This window comes from Macrotis lagotis, chromosome 8 (assembly GCF_037893015.1).
Source record: "Macrotis lagotis isolate mMagLag1 chromosome 8, bilby.v1.9.chrom.fasta, whole genome shotgun sequence".
NCBI classification, from domain to species: domain Eukaryota; kingdom Metazoa; phylum Chordata; class Mammalia; order Peramelemorphia; family Peramelidae; genus Macrotis; species Macrotis lagotis.
The window spans coordinates 107,709,846-107,734,553 of record NC_133665.1 but is presented as its reverse complement, the minus strand read 5'-3'; the positions used below and the strand labels follow the sequence as shown (position 1 = coordinate 107,734,553).

Genomic DNA, 24,708 nt, shown 5'->3' with positions numbered 1-24,708 from the left:
TGTATAGTTACCCCTTACTAAAATGTCATCTTCTTGAGGGAAACACTATTTTGCTATCTGATTTCTACCCCCAGCTCTATGGTAACTGTCCAATAAATGCTTTTTCATTCATTCATTTATTTGTTCATAGGAATGGAAGAACTGAAATTTGTTTGCATTCAAAATAGGCACCAAACTCCTATACTAAGAATTATTCTTGTTGTGAACTGAGATCTGACTATATATCATAAGCAAGTCATTTTAACTTGGTGGAAGAAAGTGTACTCTACAGGACACTTGGGTCCTGTGTCACTATTGATTTTCTTTGGGACTTTGAGTCACTTGCCATCCTTTCTTTCTATGTCCCATAGTCCTCATAGGTTTTGAGGCTCTATTGAGCTTGGATTCAGATTTTATTCATCTCTAACTCCCACATTGGTCCTGGATTCTGGGTATATGGCAGAAACTCAATGTTTGTTAAGTTGTACATCTTCAGACTTGACCAGTCTCCTTGACTGTATTCTTTCCATTTTTCTCTTCTCAAAATTTACTGTCTTCTTGGATCCTGGCCCATCTCTGCTACCTCTTTCTCTCATTTGACTATAGGTATACTTCCCTTTAAGAAAAACCAATGAAGTAATGTGGGGGGTGGGGGAAGAGGGTTGATTAAGAGCATCTCTGATTGGTTTAATGAGTTTCTACAATCAACTTGATGAAGTTATAGGACATCAGCCTTTGTTTGGAGTATCGGAGGGGCACCTCCCTGTGGAGAGCATGGTCATTTCTGCTGGCACCTTGCTGAGAGGACATGGAATTTCTGATTAGTTCCCAGTGGCCAGAACTGTTTCCAAGATGATTGGCTGACCGACTCTTAGGAGCACAGACTCTCATCAGAGAAGCTGCCCCTCTGTGTGAGCTATAAAATGAAGCTGACAGATCAGCTAAGTCAGTATTTGGTTTCTCTTTTGCCTTCCACTCTTCATAAAACAGATCAAAGAATAGCAGAATGGTCTTGTTTTACAGTAGGGGGATCCTGTTGTGTTGGATCATTTCAGTCATGACTCTTTCAGTTTGACTCTTCATGACTCCATTTGAAGTTTCCTTGGCAAAGAGACTTGAGGTGGTAGCCATTTCTTTCTCCAGTTTATTTTACAGATGAGGAACTGAGGCAAGCAGAGTTAAGTGACTTGCCCTGGGTCACACAACTAGTAAGTATCTAAGGTCAGATTTGAATTAAGGAAGTCCTTCTGATCCCAGACCCAGTACTCTATCTCTTGGACCACTGAGCTGCCCTGGATGGGGGTGGGGGGATCCTGTTGTCAGACAATCTCCTCCTAGAACTTTGAAATGTCTACCTTGGGATAGAGGCACATGGAAGCCCTATTTGGTTGCACATACCTGAGATCACAGATCTTGAGAGTATACTTTACTTATTCAAGATGTGTCAGTAAGCAGGGCAGAACAGACATGTTCCATGCTTAGGAGTGCTATGTGAGACTTCAAAGTCAAAAAAGTAGAGAAAAAAATCTCATACCTTATTGATATCCCTCAAAAAAATTTAGTTGAGAAATCATTGGCAACAATAGCAACAATATCATTATGGTACTTAAATTTATAAAATACTTTTGGGAATGGTTATTCATTTTGTGAGAGAATTTTTCGCAAAAGTAAAAATTTTGTCTATATGGGCAGCCTGGTGTAATAGTAGAATGACCTCAGAGTTAAAAGACCCAACTCAAACACTCCCTAGTTGCTGGACCCTGAACTTATCATTCACCCTCTATAAATCTAAGTTTCTTCATCTTTAAAATGAAGATAACAGTATCTATACTATCTACCGTAGAAAGCTATTTTGAGGAAAGCTTTTCTTAAGACAAGCTTTCTTCAATGATCTATTATTTCCGCTGTGTGATGTTCCCTCTCAGAATCTCAGATTTGGAAAGCTGTCTAGTCTACCCCATGCCTGATAAGTATTCCCTTTATAGCACTGCCAACATGGAGTCCTAGTGTGGTTGCTTTTTTAAAAAACGAGGAAGGGATTAACTATTTCCCAATGCAAATCATTCCATTAGCTTTGGGAGAGTTCTAAGTTTTTCTTATATCAAACCTAATCTAACCCTCTGAAATTTTTGAACATTCAGATTCCAGACCTTTTATGCCTCAGGAATTTCATAAATTCATAGAGTTCAAGGCAGAAGGACATTGCAGTCCTTACAGGTTCATAGGGGCATAAATTTAGGTCATCCGATCCATCCATTTGAACATTATAGGTTCATTGGGTCATAGGTCTTCTGGTCCCACCTTTTCATTTTTATTGATGATAAAAACAGGGCCAGAGAGTATAGTCGCTTGCCCAAGGACACATGGTAATAAATGTCAGAGCTGGGATTGGAACACAAATCCTTTAACTTCAAGTTTAGCTTTTTCTGAAGTGCCAAGTTGCTGTCATTAAAAACAAACAAATAAACAAACTCATTCCCTGGTGGCCATTCTTCTGGTGATGAAACTCTCTTAACTTAGCCAGACAAATCAGAAAATAGATACACAATCCATTACTGACTCCTACTTGAAACCTTTCCATCTTGGTAGAATCAACCAGAGCTTGTGCTCAGCTGCTAGAGCCTTCTCAGTGCAGGGCCACTTCCATGCAATGAGATATGGAGGGAGCATTGTAATGGCAATATCCTTAATGCACTATATAATATTAATTCTTATTCTCTGACTCTGAATTCCTCAGGCACCCACACTACTCTGGAATCCATCATTCTTTCACAGCTTTTTAGATTTTAGATCATCAAAAATTCAAAACCTAGATACAAGTCCCCACCAATATATCTCTAAATACAACCATACAAAAGACATTAGAATCGTAAAAGAAAAAGCACTCAACTTAAATCAACTAGGAACCTAAATAACAAAGAATTGAACAAAATAGTGCATGTTCTCCAATCCCATTCACAAAATGGTGGCCACTGCCCAGACCACAAAAAAGAAGAAGAATCATCACCTGCCTCTCCCCACTCCACCCCCCAATCCCTCTATTTTCTGGGTATAAGGAAGATTCAGCTTTGAGTCAAAGTGCCAAATTCAGCTTGGGGCTGAGAGTCTTCAGACTTTTTCATTTCTTTTCTTCTACACCCAGAACAGCAGACTGACAATCTAATCAAGTCTCCCTGCTCAGTTCTGGGATTAGTTCACCAGGACCAGATCCTAAGTGTTGTGGTTTTTTTTCCTTCCTCACAGATCTCAGAGTCATCCTATTCACTCCACATATGGATCTTGGACTGCGTAGCTCCTTTTTCTCCCAACACTCAGCAGCTCTGCCCTTCTCTCCAATTTGAAAAGACTGCTCTTTCTCACCAAACCACTGAGATTTCTCTCTCCTGACTCTTCCAGTTCATCCTCATCTGAGGCATCTAAGTAAGGAAGGTCAAGGCTTAGAGTTCTCTTCTATGAGCAGCAGCACCAATTGGGTCAGAACTGTAAGCAGGCTGAAGCTTCTTAGGGAGGCTGGAATACAGGCAGAGATAAACCTTCTCTGTCTATTTTACAGTCATCATTATCACAGTCAGACCAAAAGCTTCAGCCTCTCATGCAAAACTTTATGCAATCTGGACCCAATCTGCCTTTTACTCTAGTCAGACTTTTCTGAGATGACATTCCATCTACTCTACCCATACATATCTTGTATGAACCTCCTTATTGTCAATGGTACAATGAATAGAGCACTGGACTTCAAGTCAGAAACACCTGAGTTCAAATCCTGCCCTAGAGTACTGTATGACTCTGAACAAATCACTTTACCTTTGCCTGCCTCAGTTTTCTCATATGTAAAATGAAGATATTAATAGCACTGTTGTAAGAATCAAATTAGATAATATTTACACAAGATATATACACACAAATGCAACATATACTATATATAATATACATATATAACATTTTATTTTATGTTGTATTATGTCATGTCATGTTGTGCTATACTATATTACCTTATATGATATTATACTATTTTATTTGTATTCTACTTATATATTTACATCTCATTTGATCTATTACCTTACATTACATAAATATTACATTATTTATATAATTATTTCAAAGTGCTCCACAAACTTATATAAACACATCTAGCACTATATAAAATATGAACTGCTAATATTTTTGTTAATATTACTATGATCATTATTGTTATTATGATCATTATTGCTATATTTAAGAACTCAGATCATTTTTTGCCTTTCTTTGTCTTCCCAGCACTTGCTTGGTTCTTTACCAGTAATGCTCATTGACTGATGTCCCTAGAAAACGCAGGATACAATGCAACCTCTCTGCCTCAAATGTCCTTCTTTCTCTTCTCCATCCTCCAGTGCCTCTTCTCCTTGAGCTTTGGAAGGTCCATTTCAGGTTCCATTTCTTCCCAGAAACTTGTCTCACCTTTTCCCAGTTCCTTTCTTTGGAAATCAGTTTCTGCCCTTCATCTTATCTGCCTGACCCTCCTTTGCCTCTATCTCGTTTCTCAGAGAATCATAGATCTGGAACTAGAAAAGATCTTAGAGGTCATTTGGTACACACTTCATTTTATAGATGAATAACCTGGGGCCCCACAAGGCAAAGTGATCTGACCAAAGTCACACAGACAACCTGGATCTACATCCTGGGTCCTCAACTCTAAATGGAATTTTCAATTTCTCCATATTATCTGTACTAATGTCTTGGATTCTATGTCTCTAAGTATAAACTCGGAGCCTCCTTAGCAGAGTAGAAGTCCCTCGAGGGTGGGGACTATAGACTTTTTCATTGTCATACCTTCTTATCCTCTCCATTTCTTCCCCACCTCCAGCTGCCACCGTACACCTAGCATGGGGCCCTGAAACATAAGACATTCTTCATAAATGTTTGTTGAATGAATTCCCAGTTCACCCCATCTCTGAACTCCTACTGGGCTTAATTGTCTACACAAGTCAAGTGTGTGACATTTAGTACCAAGTGCCTTGCATTTTGTAATTTTCTTTTCCTATAGTTGAAATCAGTCTCCCCGAATTGTGAATTCCTGGAGGGCTGAGCCTAGGTCTATTTCTTGGATTTTTCCCAATGGGATTGGGGGCTTGGCATTCAACAGGATTCCTCAAATGTTTGTTGACTGAATGAGTGACTCCTTCTCCAAGGCCCTCTCTCCCCAGTTTTGGCCCCCCACCTCCCCCATCCCTGCCAGCATTCTGTGAATGCCCATTATTTTAGCTGTCTCCCTTTTCCTCCTCCCCAAAGTTCTAATTTAACCAAGCCATCGTTTCCGCTCCCTCCAGAATCAATATTTTCTCTGTCTTTTGACACTTTTTTTATTTTATTTTTACATGCGGCCTCCAAAGGCTATAATTTACTGCTAATACTGTGTAATCAAAGACAATGGCAGAGCTCCTGTGAACAGGAGGAGTCTGGCTCCTTGTCAGGGCACCCAGGCTCTGCAGGAACCCTACTGTCCTACCTCCCATGTCACCCTTCTTCCATGAGCATAGGGCACCTACTGTCTGGCATTGCCAGGGACGCATGGGGAACTCTCTTAAGTAGGAAAGTTTGGTTCACATCAAGGAGGGCCTTGAATGTCAGACTAAGGAATTTGGCCTTTATCTTATAGACAACAGTGAGCTACTGATGAAGATTCCTAAGCAGAAGAGATACAATAAAAAAGATCTTTGAAAGCTTGCCACATAGTTTTCTTAATGATAACTCTGCGTCAGGGAATAAAAGGGTTATTATACCCATTTTTCAAGTTTGGGAACTGAGGCTGAGAGGTAAAAGTGATATAGCCAGCATGAGTTGAATCCACAACACCAGATCCAGTTCTTTTTCTATTAAACCCCTGCTGCCTCATGTAAATCTGTGACAAGAGGAAGCATGATGTAGCCAAAATGATTCTAAAGTCATGAGGTCTGTGTTTGAATTCCAGTCCTGTCACTTACTACATGGCAAATTGTTTAACTTTGGGGGACATTAGCAGTCTCATCTGTAAAATAAAGAGGGTTGATGTATAGGACCTCTGAAGCAATTTCCAGCTCTAGACCTGTTAAGCTAGGAAATGTATAGGATGATCAATATGGCACGTCTATAGACTAGGTCCTGGAACAGATCCCACCAAGGTAGTCCAAAACCAGTCTGGGGCAGGCAGTCAGTCTAGCCCCTGCAGGGGCAGCAAAGGCAGAAGGAAGGGCAAGGCTGGCAAAGAGTCTCATTTCTTCTCTCCTGTGTCTCTCCTCCTCCCCACCTCAACAGCTGTTGTTTCTGATGTGTAATCTATGGGGCTGTTATTCTATGTCAGGGACTTAAATCCACTGATGGGGCCTGTGACAGCTTAAATGGCTTCAATCCCCCTCCTTCATTCCCAACACTCTGCTCCCTTCTCTGGTTCTGGCTGGCTCCAGCACCTCCCAGCCGAGAAGCTGACAAGCCTTGGTAGGAGGGGAGGAGAAGAGCTAGGTAATTGTTTAGGATGGTTTTCTACATTTTTTTTCCAGAGTAGGGGTGGGTGGGAATTGGGGAAGGAGGAAGATGAGTTATCTTTTCTTCTCTTTTAAAGCTGAGGACTGAAATGTGGTGTGTCTCTCCTTCTTCCTTCCCCAGGCAATTCATAGAGAGACTATACACTAGCCATAAATTCCCAGGAAAATTGAGTCCTTGGCTGAGCACACAATTTTACCTGCCTCCAGGTGAGAGGCTGAGAGAAGGAACATCAGCAGTAAGTAGCTGACTGACTGGTGGCAGACAGAGGCAGGAAGGTACCCCAAGTTTAGCAGTCTGGAGTAACCTACTGCCTAGATTTCTCAATTGGCTGTTCTAAGATTGGGGAGGAGAGCCTCTTCCTCCCCTTCTCACCAGCAAAGTGGATCCAAAAAAGGTCTTTGGAAGGCTCACTGGTCCCATTACCTACCCCCCAACTACCTCAGTTTCCCCTTGAGATTACCTTCCATCTCTGCTACATAGATAAACTTTTAGGTCTGGTTGTTAGCATATTGTACCTTCCATTAATTAGAATGTAAGAAAGATCCTTGAGGGAAAGGGCCTTTTTTGCCTTTCTTTGTCTCTCTTCTTAGTCTCTATGGGACACGTAATGAATGCTTCATAAATACTTGTCTGACTGAGTGGAAATCCACCAAAATGACACCTCTGGCCAGTCTTTACATCAGAAGCTCCCTTTCCTCCCTTCTGCCCAATCAAGGCATAGATAGAGATGTGGTAGCTAGGGGATAGAGCCTACTAGGCCTGGAATCTAGAAGATCTGAATTCAAATTGGACTTCTGGTATTTATTAGTTATGTGACCTTGGGCAAGTCACTTAATTTCTCTTTGCCTCAGTTTCCTCATCTGTAAAATGAAAATAACCTCCCTCCCATTTATATGACAACATACAAATATGTTGTCATATTCATAAAGCACTTAGGATGCTGCCTGGGACATAGTAGGTGGTATATAACCAATTCTACATTATACTAACTTTTCCCCTTGAGTCCTGTACCCTTTGTTGTATTACCTTTGACCTAAGAGACTTGTTCCAGGAACCCAGCACCAATCAGAAGTTCCTCTTTTAAGGGTTTGGTCAAAAACTCCACCATTGTCTCATTGTGCCATTTTCTCTCTTGCTACTGCTAGTTCAAATAGCATGCCTTCTTGCTTGGAACATTGTTATGACCCTGGTTGAAATAAATGACAGCTGTCAGACTAATTTTGTCTACCTAGGTTTCCTCCAATAGTTGGGCAAAACCAGTGCTGAAAAACCCCCAAGTCAGGGTCCACTGTTGTTTAAGCTATATTACATGTTGTGTCTGCTCTTAAGTTATGTGCTTTGCAGGTTATCCACAGCTGAATCTGAAGTCAGAGGACCTGGCTCAGAATTCCAGTTCTGCCATTTGCCAACTGTATGACTGAGGGAAATCTCTTCACTTTTCTAGATTTCAGCTTCCTCAAATGAAGGGGCTGATGATGAGCTCATACAAAGAGTTGCCCTCCTCCTACCAGTCAGGTAGTGGGAGGACAGAAAGGTTCATTTCTGATCTGTCCTATGGCTTCTAGAATTAATAGTCTGGGCTACACAATCACTTTCATTCTACCTTTTCAAGATGTATGTCTGCAAGAGACCTCAATCCTGGCTTAATTATGTCCAGTTATATAAGCTCTCATCCAATTACTGTCATACTTCAAACAAATTCACCTCATCCCCCATCCCTCCAATTCCAACTCAAAGATACATAAAAGGTCAGAACTAAGGTCCCTACCACTGAATATAGGCAAGGGGGAAACTGGGGCTAAGGAAGAAAAAGGACTTGCAGAAAATTATACACCAAAGTTAGTATCAAAGTCAGGTCCCAAACCAATTGTTCAAGCACCTGGATCCCCCAGTTATCAACCTTCTAAATTCTAATGACCTATAGCTTCAAACACCTTCAGTCACCCATGAGTACTTTCATGATCTTGATCTCACCATTATCCATCATTGTTCTACTTCTATGATCCAGAAAACCGAAATTCTCTTTCTGATCAAAACTTGCCACTTTTCTTCAACCTATTCTTCATCTTCATGACCTCCATTCCCTCTGTCTTCATTGTTCTCCCAGCTGATCCTTCCTACTTTGGGACCACTTTCGCCCCTGAATTAACCAGATCCACAGTATATTATCCTTTGTTGCTTGTCCCCTTTGTCCTTTCACTTTTGGCAATTCTACACTACATTGTCCTTTTCCCTTGAGTCCTTTTGTACCCTTTGTCCTATTACCTTTGACCCAAGAGACTTGTTTCAGGAACCCAGTACCATTCAGAAATTCTTCCACTTTTTAATGGATTGGTCCAAAAACTCCATCATTATCTCATTGTGCTATTGTCCTTTTTTGCTATTGCTAGTTCAAATAACATGCCTCCTTGTTTGGAATAATAACACTTTTACCCATCAATAATTACCTCAATCTATTGTCATTGCTGGAGTCACACAGTTCCTTCTTTCTCAGTGAGAATGTGATTCCATGGTGTATGTGGAATTTTGGAGGGGTAAAGTAGAACTTCAAACTGGAACAACTGAATAGAAATGTAGACCTTCACTCCAGGAACAGAGTCAAGGCCTTTGAGAAGTCACTCCTCTCTGGTTCTTTTAACTCTGAGTTATTTGATCCATCTCTGTCTACTCTTCCTTTGAAAGTCCAAGGTCTATATCTAGATATATGAACCATGAATCAATTGATGATGCTTAATATAGACTAGGGAAAATCCCCAGAATTAGATGAAGTCAAAAGGCTAATACCATAGGATTATCACCTTCTTTAAAAAACACAAGAGGGACCAAGGAGGGACTTAGTAGGTACAACTTCTTTATTACTATAACAAAGATATTCTGGCCCCTTTGCCAGTGTTCTGGAATTCTGTTAAGACTTTACTGTTCCTTTTTGTTTCCCAAGCTGAAGCAGGTGAGGGACAGAGAGGGTCTGACCTCAGTTACCTGGTTGCCTGGATATTACTGTGTGTGCAGACTCTGAAGATGAAAGATGTTCAACTTCCAGATTAACTGTCTTTTCTGTTTCTGTTCTGCCAATAGAAAACTAAATAAAAGGAAGACAGTCTCCCACCTAAAGAGATTTCTGCCTTGGATGAGGTTGGAACTGGGAACTAAATGAAATATATAATATATGATGCAAACATAATGTTTCTGTTTTTTTCTTTTTTCTTTTTGCAAAGCAATGGGATTAAGTGACTTGCCCAAGGTCACACAGCTAATGTCGAGGTCGCATTTGAACTCAGATCCTCCTGACTCCAGGGACAGTGCTCTATATGTTTCTGCTTTGTCTTTGTATTTAAACATCTAGTTAAACAGTATGTTTATTGACATTGGTTGAAATTGGACAAAGAAATATAAAGAAGAACCAAGGAAGGGGTATGATTGAATGGGCAGAGTCTGAGACAGAGATGCAAGGAGTTATATTTGCAGTTGAGAATCTGAGGTTTTAACAATAAGATAAGAAAAAGGAAGTAGAGTGTGACTTTGGTTCTGATTTATTAAAAGCCAGATGCCTTGAGATCCCAACTGTTGATCGGAGGTAGATTGATACCTATGCTTTTATTTCTCACATATGATCAAAGAAAGTTGTCTTTGTGGATAACTTGTGTTGCTTCAGAGGAGGGGAGAAGTGTTTCATGAGAGTGGGACAGTTGATTCAACAAACATTTATTTAATTCCTCCTTTGTACAATGTATTATGCTAGTAGGATACAAAGACAAAACAACGTGATATCTGCTTCTAGAACTTACAGTCTATTGAACAAAGGAGGTAGAGAGAAAACAAGTAAGTGTAATATAATCCAAAGAGTCAAAGGACCTATATTCAATTGAATTGCTCTGTCATTTACTGTCTAATGTGACCTGGGCAAGTCACAAACTCTACTGTCCTCAGTTTTCTCATCTGTACAATGAGAGGGTTGAACTAGATTACCTTTGAGGTCCCTTTCAGCTCTCAATTTATGTGTGATCAGTGTGATCTGAGGTAGTCTATAATTGGGGCCAAGGTGAGATCCAGGCAAAGTACTATGTGTATGAAATGTGGACAGTGAAGAATTCATTGTGTCCTTTTTCTCAGTCCTAGGGGAGACTTCATTTATTTCTAAGGAGTTTAGCCAGGAGGACAAATGAAGGAGGCTGTGTGATTCTGTGTCTTCCACTGATCAGGACCCAAGACTTGGGATAAGCTGAGAGTACACTCTTTGTATTTAGAAACACACACACACACACACACACACACACACACACACACACACACACACGACAAATGTGTCTAATTTCCAGCCTTCCTGAAAAGGAAAGGGAGTAGAAAGGATGAGCAGTTGCAGCAGAAAATGAATGGCATCTTTAGCAGCATTTCAGCTGTAACCCTCCTAGAGGTTATTAGCAGCACTTCTCAGAAGAAAAAAAGCACACACAAAAAAACCCAACACGATTTTTATCTCTGAGTGTCACTGGCTGAGAGTCACTTAGGGAATCTCAGAGTATAGAGAACAGGGAGGACAGGGAATTGGGGGGCAGAGGGCTTCTGTGTCAGCTGTATCTAGGCTTCTCTCTCCTTCTCCCAGAGGGCCAATGGTCGCTTGCAACCTCTGCCTCAGTGGCAGGTTTTTCAGAGGGAAAAAAAATGGATCATGAAAGCAATGCTTCTAAATATAGGTGACAGGTAAAGAGAAGAGCCTCAGAAGCTGATAGGCAAGGAGATGCCAAGCTAGGAAATGTGTCTCCCTAGTGTCTGACTAGAAAGAAATCTAGTAGGGTGTTTACTGAGTGATCTCTTCCCACAGAGCCCTGCAGAAGACTTGAGGGCTTGGGAAGGCCTGACTTGTCTTTTTTGACTCTGTCACAGAGACAAAGGTAGAAAGAAATCTAGTAGGGTGTTTACTGAGTGATCTCTTTCCACAAGGCTCTGCAGAAGACTTGAGGGCTTGGGAAAGTGGGTTTTTTGACCTGTCACTGAAGATATGGGAGTCCATGAATGTAGCCCCCATCTATGACTACTCTCCTTTGGCTATGGGGTCTGATTAGGTATGGAAGCTGCGGTTAATTGTACTGAATATTCTTCTTTTTGGAGGGTTTTAACATAGATTATCTCATTTGGTTCTTATGACAACCACTGAAGGGAAATTTCAGGTATTATTTTCCCCAATTTATAGATGAGTAAAGTGAAACTTAAAGAGATTCAGTGAATGATCTGTGGTTACAAAATTAGTGAAGGCAAGATTGGAATGGTGCTCTCTCCAAAGTTCAGAACTTTGCCCCTAGTGAGAGCTGAGACAGGTAGGGGCAAAAATATAAAAGCTTTGAGGGGTGTGGTGACATAGTAACTGCATGTGTATGTTCATATAGGGAATGAAGGGTGTTACACTTCTTCCAGAAAAAGTTTAATCATGTACAGATACCACCTAGGTTCTGCCAATCCAGTCCCAGGTCAACAAAAACTTAGTCAAGTGGGTATTTTCCATCTAAAAGTAGAGCTATGTTCTCTTTATAATCTCTGTGTCTCTGTCTCTTTTTCTCACTCTCATCTCTATGACTCTCAGATTCCCCATTCATAAGATAGACTTAAGTGCTAACATTCTAAGACTGTGCAATTCTCTAAAATTCTTACCAAAGGTACATACTAACAGATGATAGCATGCTTGGCTCTCCTAGGATAAGAGGGAAGGCATGAATCCCAGTGGAAGAGAGAGAACCGTGGCCTTCAAGGCAGGAAAATTTTGTTCTAATCTTGGCTCTCCCATTAACTTGCTGTACATATGTACAGCATATGACTTAAATTCACTATATTCATGAACACCATTCTAGGATTGCATTTTGTACTAAAAAAGAATTCAACTTATTAAAAAATCATTAAGAGGGAGGAAAAGAAATTTGGGGTCTCTCTGAAGTTTAGTTTTCTCATTTGTACAATAAGGATAATAATCCTTGAGTTGACTGCCTCCAATAAGAATTTATTCCTAGGGATGGCCATAGGATGAATAACTGAAAGAGAGGTACTTAGAGATCATTTAAAGATCACCTAATTCTTTGCTGTATAGTTCAGTGGAAAGATTACTGGGTTTGGATTCAAAAGGCTTGGGTTCCAATCCCACTTCTGATGATTCCTGCTTGTGTGACCTTGGGAAAACCACAAACTCTCTTGAACTCAAATTCTCATCTCCAAAAGGAGATGAGCTCTGTAGCTCAACTCCTGACTGCCAAAGCTAATGCTCTCTAGAATTCATAGCTGACTCTCTTCTCTACTTCAAGGGGTCCATTTTTTTAAAGCTACCTCCACTCACTCCCTGCTGAGAATGGCTCCATTATGAGATTTCTTGGCTAAGGAGGGGAGAGTAATACCTTCCACCATCCCTTCTACTCTCTGATAGAAATTCAAGGAGAAAGCCCCCCAAAAGGCGTTCTCCTTCCAAGAACTGGGTTCTTCCTCCATGGTTGGCTCTTCATTAGACTGTCAAAGTTAACATGCATTGAAGTTGCTTCCTGTGTCACCTGCCTTCCAAAGATAACAAATTTGTTGGGGTTTTTTTAAATAGACTAACAGAGGTATGGCTAATCTCTGACCAGCCTATAGCAAGTGACTCTCAATTTCTTCAGGGAGAAGTCCTTTACCCTTAGTATCTTTTGTAGAGGGGTAATAGAATAAAGAATACCTCTTTTCATTCTATTTAGCATACTAAAGTCTTGCCTCTGGTACCTGTTCCTTCCATGATTTCATCAACTGGTGGGGAGGAATCAATTGATTGGTTGCCCTGACCACACACACACATACACACACACACATATTAGTTTACTTACTGTTCTCAGAGTAGGATGGAGAAAATATGAAATGAGAGTATATGAGAGTGAGGGGCAATATGGGACAACAGACTGACAGGGGCATAACTGGGTTGGATGGTCAGACAGGATTTGAAGCATTGTCTGGTTCGATACAGAGAGCCATGTGTCTGCACTGGCTGAATCCCCAGTCAACAAACCACAGCCTCAGCCATGGTAGTCATTCCAAGTCTGATGGCAGTGAAGGTGATAGTAGCAGCAATGATAGAAATAGTGACATCAATGGTAGTCATGGAAACAGTGATATTAATGGTGACAGTGATGATGATGATGATGATGATGATGATGATGATGATGATGATAATGAAGTGATGTTCTCATGTCTCCTATGGAAGCTAGGTTAAGGACACTAGAACTTAATTATTCAAGTGAAGAGTTTCAAGATTGAAGTTTAGGATGGTCTCAGTTTACTCTAGCCACAAGTTTCCTTTACTCCATAGTATGAAGAATTTGCTTTTAAACTCAGAGGAAAGTAGGCTTATGGAAAACAGGGAAAAGCACTGTGTTCCACTTGCCTCTTTTCCTCTTCTCCCCCAGATTCCTTCCCCAGAATCCAGTGACCTTGACTCCAGTTTCCTCTCTTTTAATGACTTTTTAATAAATTGAAAAATTGTTTCAGTACAAAATACGATCCTAGGACATTGTTCGTGAATATATCGAGCTAAAGTCAAATGCTTTGCGTCCTCAAATCCGACTGATTAATAATTAGAACCAGCAATTCTGTCTTAGCCCTAATGTGTTTAGGAAAACTGATGGATTTAATTTTTTTATCAGCCAAAAGTAAGAAAATGTAATCTTTCCTAAAGTATCTAATACAACAATGCAGAATAATTAGTTTCTCTGGAAACAGGCATAATGGAACAGAATAATAAATCACTCCTTGCTTTGCTCCTTTGCAACTGATGGAAAGAGATTTCCCCTCCCATGGGGCTGGAGACGCTAGAGGAAAGATCAGTCAAACGGTGGGTGAGCCAGAGAGAGAGAGAGACAGAGTGGGGAGGGGGGGAGCTTGTGTCCCTGCAGGCTTCAAAGAACCTTGCCACAGGACTGATGGGCAGCTGGGAGGGGAGTGGGGGTTACAAAGCCCATTTCTCTGGTCCCTAGTGATCAGGTGTGTCCCAAAGGTCTAGGACAGGTGAAGACCAAAGACCAGGGCCCCATTGCAACAGTTCAGGGAGTATGGGCATCCGGGACTCCAATCTTGGCTACCTCCTTTTCCCTCAGTTTCTCTGCCTGGGTAGCAGAGATAACACTCAGCTCACAGTGCTGTTGTGACAAATAATTATTTTGGTCAAGTGCTTTGGGATCCCAAGATCAGAGCAGTATGATAGGCAGGCAGAGGAGGTTTATTAATTTGTTGTTCATGATTGTATTCTCTGCCCCCACCCCCATACATACATACACACCAGATTTTCTTCCCTCTTTGGCTCCTGTTGCATGACTGGAGAATAGAGTGGAAGGGAGGGAAAAGAGAAGAGGAGAGTTTTTGGAAGGAGAGGGAATGGGAGGGGAAGAAAGGAAAGGGGAGAAAAAAAGAAAGAGATGGAAGAGAAGGGTAAAAAGGAAGGGAGAAGGAAGAGGAAAGAGAAGGGAGAAGGAAAAGAAGAGAGTGGGAGAGAGGAGGGGAAGAGAAAGGGGAAGAGGAAAGGGAAAAGGGAAGGGAAAAGAAGAGGGGGAGGAGGAAAGATCAAAGTTTAGGAAGAGAGGAAAGAGAAGAGGGAAGGTGTGATGAGAGAAGGGAAGAGAAAAAGCGAGAAGGGAGGGGAGGAGAAAGGAGTAAAAGGAAGAGAAAGAAGGGAGGGGAGAGGAGAATTTGGAAGGAGAGGGAAATGGAAGGGAAGAAGAGGGGAGGGAGAAGAAAGTAGAGAGGAAAAGGGAAAGCAGAGTTGGGAAGGAGTGGGGAGAAGAAGGGAGGGAGAGAAAGGGAGAAAAGAGAGGGAAGGGGAGAGTTTGGGAAGAGAGGGAAGGGGAAGAAGAAGATGCCTCTCTGAGTAGCTGCAAAACATTTCTGGGTACAAACTATCCAAAGATGACACATGACTAGCCACTTAACAAATACTTGTTTGATAAACTGATTTCAGAAACAAGCCTCTAACCCCTGTAAAAGCTGTCATTCCTGTATTCTCTAAGTCCCTGAAGCCCCAGCCCTTGAGATCATGAAGGAGGCAGAGGAGTTAGAGGCTTGAGGCTTCAGCTCCCAACACAAGATCCTTCTCTGGGCTCTCCATCTCAGCAGTGAAGGTGACCCTTCTAGAAGCTCTTTGGAGTTAGGACTAATGAAAGGTATATAAGGGAGGCAACCTAATGTGATAAAGAGAGTCAAGAGATCTGGGTTATAATTCTAACATTTACAAGATGTGTTGCATCAGCTTCCTCTTTGGTAAAATATGAATAGCAGTATCTTCCAGTTAGTGCGGTACTTTGTCCTCAGGTTTTTCCTTTCTGGTTGGAATCATCTGATTCTAGGAAGTAAGGAAGAAATGCTAAACCCTTCTCTTTCCTTCCTTGTCCTCTGATCTAATTCCATAATTCCAGAGCACAATAGGTTCAGGTCTAGGAACAGCAATATTTACCCTCCCATTATCTGGACCAGTGACCTTCAACCTGAAACATTCATCCTCTGGGTACAAATGCAACTTAGAATCTCAGAAAGTCAGAGGTAGAAGGGAATTCAGAAGTAATTTAACCCAACCCCCTCATTTTGCAGGTAAGGAAACTAACTCAGAGGGGGAAAGGACCTGTACATGGCCACACAGCAAGTAGAACTAGGCTCCTTGTTGTTCAGTCATTTTCAGTCAGACCCAATTCTTTGTGACCCTATTTAGGGTTTTCCTGGCAGAGATACTGGAGTGGTTTGTTATTTTACAGATGAGGAAACTGAGACAGAGTTTAAGTAATTTGCCCAGGGTCACACAACCAATGAGTAAAACTAGGGTCCATCTTTCCAGGCCAAGTGTTCTATCTATGATCCTAGACGTTCCAGTGTTTTGTGGTGGCAAGAGGAATTAAAAAACCCAGGATTCAAATCCTACATCTGATACTTGCTGCATTACCAAGGGTAAGTCACATTACATGTCTAAACTTAATTTTCTCATCTGTATCATGGGCATAGTTATACCTTTATCGCCTAACTCAAAGGATTGGTGAGATAACTAAATGCTATAAAAAGCACTTCACAAACTTCAAGGCTCACCCAGATTCTCTATTATTGTCTTCATCACCACCAGCAGCAGGTCTAGAGCTGCCTCACCCACTCTGGGAAACTCTCCAGAATTAATCAGAAGAGAAGAGAGGGGAGATCTGTCACCCAACTGCAATAAGGCTCTCAGGCTGCCATAGTATCTCCAGAATCTTGGACTTGGCCAGAACAATCTTCAAAAGATTTAGAGCAGGAAAGAACCTTAAATGTCACCTAATTGAATGCCCTATTTATTTCACCCATGGAAATACTAAAACCCAATGAAGGGAAGGGGCTTACCCAAGGGCACACAGGTTTCAAGAGACAAAGCCAATATTGGAACCCAGAAGTCTGGATTCAAATTCTGTGATTATGTCCATAACATCATAGTGCTACCACAGAAGAAAACTTGGCACCTGGAAAACCTGCTTGCATTCAAATCCTGCCTCCGAGACTCCCTAGTTATGGGTCTTTGGACAATTCATTTCACCTCTTTGAGACTCAGTTTACTCATCTGTAAATCAAGGTGCTAGACTTCTAGCTTTCAGAATCTACCTAGGATCTATCTAGTTTCCCCATAGTTAGCCAGTCTGTCCTATATGGGGCATCTCTCCTAAATGAGATCCTATAGCTTGAGGGAGTTGGAAAGGTCTCAGTCTGAGCTACTCCAATTCTTGCCCACATGGGCCAGCCTCTTATGGTATGGGAGTCTCTGAAGAGGTGCCCAGCTCCTCCTGGGCTATGAGTGCCATAATTATTTCCCCATTGCCGGCTGGCGCCCAAGGCTATCAGGATGGCGTATTGCATAATGACAGGATAATTGTTTGTTTTATTGATCGTTATAAACCCTTCTGTACCCCCAGTGTGATGAATGGTGGGAGATTCATTGCTGGTGCTTCTCCTCGACTTCTTAGATCTGTCACTGGGGCAGCGGGGGACTCCCAAATACCACAGAATCCAGAGAATACATCAACTTCATTCTGCCTCCTCCCTATGCCTTCTCTATGAATGACTGGGAAGATAGTACCATTGAGGAAAAATATTCTAGGCTGGGACTCCAGGAACCTGAACTCTAATTGACTGAGTGTGTGACCTTGGGGTAAATCACTTCCCCTTTGGGGTCTCAGTTTCCTTCTCTGTAAAATGGGACTAATCATACAGTGTTGCATCTGGTAGACACCTTAGAGATCATCTAGTCCCACCCATCATTTATAGAGGAGGAAATTGAGGTTCAGAAATGAAGTGACTCCTCTAGGGTTACACAAGTCATAGATAGCAAAGCCAGGATTTTAGCTTCTGACTCCTGATTCAGGGTTCATCTTAATATTTCCTGTGCTGTTTGACCCACATCCCTAAGCTTATGGGAGTGATTTAGAAAGCTGGCTTTGGAATAAACATTAACTTGGGTTCAAGGCATGATATTTAACAAGTCAACCTCTCAGTTGCTGAAGCAACTCTTTAAGACCTTAAATTGAAGAGTGTCGGTGAAGGAGTTTTCTTCATAAGGAACTCCTTATTCCAATGAAATCATAGTTCCAGACCAACTTTTTAAAAATATCATCACTATGTCTCAGTTTCTTCATCTATGAAATGGAGAAAATACTTGTACTCCCTAATTCATTAAGTTGATACTAAGAAAGTGCTTTGAAAATCTTAAAGCGATATTTAATGTGTTATTTTCAATGAAGGACCCTGCACCAGTATGATTACTGTTCTATTTATTATTATTATTATTATTATTATTATTATTATTATTATTATTATTATTATTATTAACATTATTTCTCCACCTGCCTTGGATGTCATCATCAAATTCAGCAAAAAATAATAGAGGGGATCAGGCAGGCTAAAAACAAAAGGGCAGAATGGAGGAGAATTTGAAGGTGTGGCCCAGATGAGAAGGTCTGGAAAACCTATTATAACCTTTATTAAAAGCCATGGCCTATTCAACCACTCCCTTGAAGCCCAGATACAGAATCCCTGAGACAAACTGGGCCACCTGGACAAGGCTGGCCAGAGTAGGAGCTGTCCAACAGAGCTTCAGAGGAAGAAAAAGCCCTCCAATCATTTGATTCATTTTTTTCCAGGGAAGCTTTCCCTTCCCCCTCTGCTCACACACATACTATTATCCAAACAGATTTCCTTTACATGAAAAAAGAAAAGCTATTTTTGGTTCTAGTGGTATAATCTACATGTATAATAAACTCCCCTCCCTACATCTTCAGTCCTATCCTCCCAAGAGCCTTCTCCACTCCTGGAAGCACCACAACCGTCATCCAGAAGGTCACCAGCAAGAGGAATATTGTGTCAAAGCTTCTCAGAGACTGCAAACAGCTATTTAGTGGGGGCTAAACCCTCCTCAGGAGTTATGGCCTCATGTTCAGATGATCATTTCTTTTTGAGGGGGCTGCCTTTATCTTGGGGTCCTTTTCTCAGGGTCAAGGAACAGCTTGAACCTGAACTTCTGACTGCATAAACTAGCCCCCTTCAAAAGAGAAAATTTTCTTGCATTAGCCTATGAATGTCTAGGGGCTAGAAGGAGAGTTCAAGAAGTATTTCCATAAATATAGGGAAACTTCTCTGCCATCCTGCTTTTGAACTCCTACAATAACCCCTCTGGCATCAGTGTTAAACTGCAGTCCCTTCATTTGTCTGAAAGGTGTGACTAGCAATAGTAAAGAGCCACAGTGAATCATCCACATTCTTATCTGGTACACCTAAGTACCATCAAGGCTGATTTTGGGTCTGTGTTTAGAGATGCTTTCAGGACTAGGGTTAGGTTTGAGTCTATGCCCAGGTTGGGCCCCAGTCCGTGATAAGGATCAGGGATCAGTCTGAGACCAAGATCTAGTCTGCCACAAAGATTAGGATTCAGTCTGTGATTGGGGTCAGTAGTCAGTCTATGGCCAAAGAGCAAAGTAGGTAAACCTCATTAGCAAACCAGTGCTAACCACTAAACAAAACTTGTTTGAATTAAGTGCTGTATGGAAGCTTGTGCCCAATAGCAGCCTCTCTAAGATGAGGGATACTCTCTTTTAGCCACCCTCTCCACCCTGCCCAGTCTTCACATCCAGAGCACATGTCTGAAACTCTTGGAATGGTCCCAGTCATGTATGCCTGTGTCCCCACCCACTCGGCCAGGGAAGCTCATGCTCTGGAAAGGTTCCTCCAATGTCTGGCTCAGACGTTGCTTCCCGAATGCACGAAGCCCCATCAGACAAAGAAGAAACAGTCTGGCACGATTGCATTAATTTTCATGAACCCAGCAAGCCCTCAAAAAATCATGCAAACAGTAGCATAATGAAGGCCTGGAAGGGGCCAGCTTGCCCTCCTCCTTTTTCCTCCCTCCCTTGGTGGAAAATCTGCATTCCTATCCTAGGAGATAGGAGAATTCAGCTCAGTAGGTAGGCAGGCAGGCATGCCTGGGGAGAGGAGAGACAAAACAGCTAACTTCTCATTCCTCTTCCAAAGAAGGGGCACAAATTCAATCATTCAATGATTAATAGACACATACCAAGCCCCTTTTGTGGTCAGGGTCTTAAAGTTTATGATGTGACTATGTGTGAAAATCCTTGGCTATCTGGGAGCTATTTTACATCCTATAATTGTGATAATAATGATGATGGTGGTGATGATGATGATGATGATGATGATGATGATGATGATGATGTTTGTACTTTGTTCTCTTAAGAAGACCATGGGGGTGGCTAGGTGGCATAGTGGATAAAGCACCAGCCTTGGAGTCAGGAGTACCTGGGTTCAAATCCAGTCTCAGACACTTAATAATTGCCTAGCTGTGTGGCCTTGGGCAAGCCATTTAACCCCATTTGCCTTGCAAAAACATAAAAAAAAGAAGACCATGACAAACACATGTATTAGATGTAAGTGTGGGGGTGCTGTGCTAAGTCACCAACCTAATTTTCTCCTCCAAAGTCATCTTGATCCAGTGTCTTGATATGAATCAAGACAATTGGAGATGGTCCTGGATGCAAGGCAATGAGGGTTAAGTGAGAGCCTAGTAAGAAATTGGATTTGAACTTCTACCCTCCTGACTCCAAAGTAAGTGCTCTAACCACTGCACCACCCACAGAGACGGATCAAACCTACCAAGCTGGTCATACCTGCTCCTCACTCTAACAGATATTCTTAGTTTACTGTCCCCAGTTTACTGACCCCAGTCCTAAGTTAATGGACCCAGCCAGATATCTATTAAGAAAGCAACATGGAGATACCTGAAATATTTTGGTTTTGGTTTTTCTTTCTATACTCAGCACTTAGCACAGTGTTTGGCACAACTTCATATATGTTTATTGATCGTTATTGCTCTGAAGGGTAAGGAGAAAGGTAATGATAGGCAGAGGGAATGAAGGATGTGAATCTAACTGAGCAGGAAAGTAGGCTGATGCAGGGAAGGGAAGCAGGAGGAAAGAAGATTGACTAGGTAGGTTCCTTGGGAGAAGAACTTTCCTAGATGGAAACCTTTTCTCTGAGAAGAAATCTGCCCTCCTCTGATCCCAGGCAGTAGGAAATTGGCCTACAAAGAAGCCATCTTGAGAAGTGAGCTCTTGTTGCTTTGGTGAATTCCCTTCATCAAAGGCAGTTGAAACCCCAGTTGTGGCTTGCCTCATATAAGAGAGCAGCTCTTCCACCCATTGCTAGTGAAGTCCTGTTCTCCAGAGCAAGATGAAACAGAAAAAGACATCTTGGTTTATTCAACTCTTAGAATATTAGCATTTGGAAGGAAAACCCCCACTTTATAGAATCCTGCACATCCCTCATGGCCAAGTTCAAATGCAGTCTCCTCCAATTTCCTAGTATGATACAATACCTTCTTCCTCTGAAATCTTAGGAGATTTTCAGACAATCTCAGAGTTGAAAAAGACCTCAGAAGTCATCTGGTCCTACCTATATCTGACCAAGAATCAAATAACAAATGGTCATTTAGTCTTTGTATTTGAAGACCTCTAAGATGAAGTGAAGAGGGCAAAAATCACCATCTTCTAAGGACCCTTCTATGTCCTATGATTTACAGTCCCTTCTACCTTTGGCTTTCCATGTCATTTTTGAGACAGTCAACTGACACAATGAGTGCTGGGCCCAGAATACTGAAGACCCATATTCAAATCCAGTCCTAGATGCTTACTAGTTGAGTAACCTAGGCAAGTCACTTCACTTCTGTCTGCCTCAGTTTCCTCACAAGCACTTTTTAAGCATGTGGTAGGCACTGAGTTTGGCACTTTATCAATATGAACTCCTGGTAGGCAGTTACAATTATTATCCCCACTTTGCAGATGAGAAAACTGAAATAGACAGAAGTGAAGTGACTTGCTCAGGGTCATACAGACAGTATCTGGGACAGGATTTGAACTCAGGTTATTCTGATTCCAGGTCCAGGGCTCTAGTTACTCTGCCACCAATCAGCAACCATTTATTAAGTTTATGCTTTGTGCTAATTACAATACTAGTCCATAGATATACAAACAATTTCTACTGCCAAGGAACTTATATTCTATTGGTTAGAAAACATACACATATATAAATAAATGGAGAAGTTTTTAAAGGTAATTTTTTTCCAAGGAGGAGAAGGCAGGGGTGAGGTAGATCACAAAGGGCTTCATGGAGAAGCTGACCATAAAGAAGGCAACAAAAAAGATCTTACAAGGTGGAAGGGAGATCATTCCAGGAATGGCAGACAGCATATAACAAGATAGAAAATGGAGTATTGTGTGAACAGAACAGTAATAAGACTGGACTGCATGAAAGGAAGTTGTATCTAATAAAACCTGAAAAGTTTGGATTTGGATTGTGCAAGGCTTGAAATTTTAAATAAAGGAATTTGTGTATGGCCCTGGAGTCACTGGAATAGGGGGCTACCGGATTTTATTGAACAGGAGAATGACTTGGTCACATCAGTGCTTCAGGAAAATCATTTTGGCACCTGTTGGAAGAATGGGTCAAAGAGCGGACAGTTGAGGCAAGGATACAATCATCCAGTTGAAAGGTGACTAAGGCTTGAACTAGAATGGTGGGATATGTGAACAAAGGAAACCGATGTCAGAAGTATCCAAGACGTAGAATGGACAAACTTAGACAATCTATAGGATCTGTGGGGTGAGAGAGAATGAAGAAGTGAAGGTGACTCCAAGGTCACCCAATTGAGATCCTCACCAGAAATAGAGAACATTGAGAAGAAGCATTGTTCTAGCTTCTAAAATCTCTTCCAGATTTAACAGCTAATATTCTAGGTATCGGGATCCCCCCCCAGCTCTGCTGAACATTCTGTGTTCCAAGGTCCCTATCAGTTCTGACATTTTAGGAATCTAAGAATCTTGTGACAAGCATCAGTGATGCTCAGCATCTCCCCTCCTCTCTTCTTCTGCACACTGATTTTCCTGAGGCACCCTGGGAAAGGAAAAAGCTTTGGTCACAAGGTATACCTATATATGTGCTGCACAGAAACAACTAGGCCTTATCTTATTAATTACTCCAGCTGGAATCCTATCAGCTGCTAATCAGTCAGGATGCACCTGTCTCCCTAGAGGTAGCAAGGCTCAAACGGGCCAGGCCCTATTTGGGAGGAAGGAGAGAAGGCTGGGGACCAGCTGATAAAGTCACAATGATTTGTCTTATTTACTGACCCCCAAACGTATAACACATATTTCTTCCCTCCCCAATAGTGGAGGAGGAGGGAGAAATCATTTATTTTTCCTTCACAATATCCTTCCCATGGTTCCCAGCTTGTCAGTGACAGTAGGGGCCTCTCTGAGGACTTGGTGAGAGCATCCACTGAGGGATGAATAGCTCTTTCTGCTGAAAGTCAATGGAAGGGTGCTTAAGCCCTGCCAATGCTTCATAGAAATGAGATAATGTACATGAAAGGAGTTTCAAATGAGAAGTGCTGTGGAAGGAAAACTCCTTCCTCAAATATTTCATAGTACTTTGCCTGGATCATGCCTTTGAACTTACCTCACTTCCCCTTAAACAATGATCTGCCCCTTTCCCCTCAAACTTGATCCTAACATTATATTCAAGAGTTCTTGAGAGTCCTCATGATCTTCATAGTATGCATCTGTATATCCAATCCAAGCTATACCTCTTAGAGCAACTAGGTGACACAGAGGCAGGAAGAAATGAGTTCAAATTGGCCTCAGGTACATACTGGTTGTGCTACCCTGGATAAATCAACTAACTTCTGCCTGCCTCAATTTCCTCAAGTGTAAAATAGAGATATTAATAACACCTATCTCTCAGGGTGGTCATGAGGATCAAGTGAGTTCATATTTGCAAAGTGTCTACCACACAGTAGACATTTAATAAATGCTTACTTCCTTCTTTCAATCCTTCCCTCTTTTCTTTTCCTCCCTTCCTTCCTCCCTCCTTCCATCCCTCTTTTCCTTCCTCCCTTCCCTCTTCCCTCCCCTCCCTTTTTTCCTTCCTCCCTCCCTCCCCTTTCCTTCCTTTCTTTCTCCCTTCCTCCCACCCTCTTTTCCTCCCTCCCTTTCTTCCTCCCTTCTTTCCTTCCTTCCTTCCTCCTGTCCTTCCTTCCTTCCTTCCTTCCTTCCTTCCTTCCTTCTTTTCTTCCTCTCTCTTTCTCCCTTCCTCCCTCCCTCCTTTCCTCCTGCCCTTCCTCCCTTCTTTCCTTCCTTCCTCCTTCCTTTCCTTCCTTCCTCCCTTCTGTCCTTCCTTACCTCTTTCCCTTCCTTCATTCCTTTCTTCCTTTTTTCTTCCTCCATCCCTTCTTTCCTTCCTTTCTCCTTTCCTCCCTCCATTTTCCCTCCCTTCCTTCTTCCATTCTTTCACCCTTCTTTCCTTCCTTCCTTCCTCCCTCCCCTTCTTTCTTTCCCTCCTTCCTTCCTTCCCTCCTTCCTTTTTCCTTTCTTCTTCCCTTCCTCCCTCCCTCCCTCCCTCCCTCCCTCCCTTCCTTCCTTCCTTCCTTCCTTCCTTCCTTCCTTCCTTCCTTCCTTCCTTCCCTTCCTATTTTATGACCTTGACTTCTCCAGAATTTATAAATTCCACATTCATAAAATGAATGAGTTGAGACTAGGTCTCTTCTAGCTCTGCTCTTCTAGGTTCTCTGGTCTAAAGTGCCCAAATATATGTAACAAATTTTTAGCAGCTCTTATCAAGCCTTTGAGGAAGAAGGAAAGCAGGAAATCATGTTTCTATCAGCAGTGGCCATTGACA

At 41.8% G+C, this 24,708-nt stretch overlaps 1 long non-coding RNA gene across 1 annotated transcript in view; it reads left to right on the top strand.

The window, feature by feature from the left end:
• The window catches only part of LOC141494927 (uncharacterized), a 45,288-nt gene extending 35,644 nt beyond the window's left edge, over nt 1–9,644 (top strand). Inside the window, exon 5 of the long non-coding RNA XR_012470583.1 lies at nt 9,553–9,644. This is a non-coding gene — a long non-coding RNA (uncharacterized LOC141494927). The remainder of the gene's footprint in view (nt 1–9,552) is intronic.
• The last annotated feature ends 15,064 nt before the right edge of the window (nt 9,645–24,708 follow it).